The 2,236-nt window shown below is 40.2% G+C and overlaps 1 pseudogene; it reads right to left on the bottom strand.

Moving 5' to 3' along the window:
• Positions 1-303: 303 nt before the first annotated feature.
• LOC130081334 (5S ribosomal RNA) lies at positions 304-420 on the bottom strand (annotated as a pseudogene).
• Positions 421-2,236: the final 1,816 nt, after the last annotated feature.

Below are 2,236 nucleotides of genomic sequence, written 5' to 3' on the forward strand. Positions count from 1 at the left end.
ACTGGTGGAGAGGAGACAGAGTGATGAAGCCAATCAGTGTATATATATATATGGGGATGATTAGGAGGCCATGATGGACAGAGGCCACTGGGCAAATTTGGCCAGGATGCCGGGGTTACACCCCTACTCTTTCGAAAGACATCCTGGGATTTTTAATGACCACAGAGAGTCAGGGCCTCGGTTTAACGTCTCATCCGAAGGACGGTGCTCTTTGACAGTATAGTGTCCCCGTCACTATACTGGGGCGTTAGGACCCACACAGACCACAGGGTGAGCACCCCCTGCTGGCCACACTAACACCTCTTCCAGCAGCAACCTGGTTTTCTCAGAAGGTCTCCCATCCAGGTACTGACCAGGCTCAGCCCTGCTTAGCTTCAGTGGGCAACCAGTCTTGGGCTACAGGGTGATATGGCTGCTGGACATATAATAATAATAATGATAATAATGTGGGTTTGAAAGTAGATCAGTGTTTAAATGACGACATTAACATTTTGTCTGAGAAATAAGAGATAAAAAACAAGGTCAAAAGATTGAAGTCTTAAAGTGAATCCTTTTGAAGAAAAGATCTATAATAGTAATTTTTAAAAGTGAATTGATGAATACAGGTTGATGTAAAATTAATGACTCCAACAAATGTGAGTTGCAAAATATATCAAAGTAACTAACAGGATGATTGCGTTGTAATTAAACATTTAAAAAAAGGTTTAAGATGATATAGAGAGACTAATCTCACAGATGATTTACAATAACTGCAAAAGTATCACAAGCAGAGAGTGCTTGCCTCGTCAAAATTAAATCCTAATTGGAGATTGATAAACTCCAAGAGAAAACTTAAGTCAAATATTAAACTATGGTTGAGAACTTGACAATTAAAATTGAGATTGAGAAATGTGAAACGTTATTGAGAACTAGAATAATTATTTTTATGTAAGAACAAATAAGCAGAAGCAGTAGTACTGGATTAACAGTTGCTAAATGCTGATTAAACAAACAGCTTGAAAAGTTGACCATGAAAGAACTAGAAGCTGATGTTTTGCTTTCAAAAGATAAGTTTGCTATTGGCTGTAATGAAACAGTTCGCTTATCTAAATCTGATGTGTGCTGTGGCTGAAACAGCCAGTGCGACAGAGACTCAATCTGAGTGGAAATTTGTAATGTCTAAATTCCCTGAGGTGGGCAAAAGACAACTATAAAACCATGTTTATTTGAAAACACATGTAATTTCTGGCAAAGATGCCTTAAGCTGGGATAGAGTTAAAAGATGATAGATAAAAGTTTGATGTTAGAAGTATATGAGAGAGCAGTGTACCAGTCCTGAATGTCTCAGAGTCTCTCTCATTCAATGAGTCAGCTAAAAGCTGTTATCTGTGATAATAAGTAAAGCACAGTGTTTCAGTTGAAGATCATAGACACAGAGATGTTAAAAGAAACCATTGCCATTTAGAGAGCAATTTGTTTTAAAAGTAAAACTGAATGACTTTAAAGAAGTATTTAAAATAATAATACAGACCTTAAACGATAGAGGTGACATTTTGATTAGCTTATTTTAGGACCAGTAACTTCTTTGTCTCATTTAGTCTCCACCATTCAGGACCGATGGCTCCGGCTACAGATGAAGTACACTGAATGTACGGTTGTGATCTAAATTCACTGAGTATAATCTAAGCAGCTAGGTTTCTGCTTTTAAGATGCTCAATGGATTTAAGTTATTAACCTGTCTCCCTGTGTGAACACTATTAGGCAATCGGAATGGCTCTGGTGACTCTTGAACGTACCTTTCCTAAGCTCCAGAAAACAACTGATTTTGTTGAAGAAGACTGATTTGGTATTGGAAAAGAGCGGTCACCAGTGTGTACGTGTGTACGAGTGGCTACTCAATGACGTGATGATCTTCCTGGCCAGGGGACAGCCCAACGCAGGGGGTCACGAACATTGGGCACCTCCGGATGGAGGGGTTATTTGTGAGAAAGGTATGAGAGTTGAGCGCTGATTACTGGAGGCCACCGGGGTCAGCAGAGCATTGAGAGGTGAGATGCGCTGTGAGGAGTTACGGCAGTCTGACCCAGGAAATGTGAGTTCCTCTATACCACTCACCAGAAACCGCATTCATTGTATGGCTTGTTTTTCATTGTGACAAGTGTCTGCAACTATGGCAGGGAGAAACACCCTGAGGAGAAGAAAATTATAGATAACGAGCTAATGGGCTTTCGAGAGCCAGCTGAGACCATGAGGGGAT

This window comes from Rhinichthys klamathensis, unplaced genomic scaffold (assembly GCF_029890125.1).
Source record: "Rhinichthys klamathensis goyatoka isolate OS25496 unplaced genomic scaffold, OSU_Roscu_1.1 h1tg000036l_1, whole genome shotgun sequence".
Taxonomy (NCBI): Eukaryota; Metazoa; Chordata; class Actinopteri; order Cypriniformes; family Leuciscidae; genus Rhinichthys; species Rhinichthys klamathensis.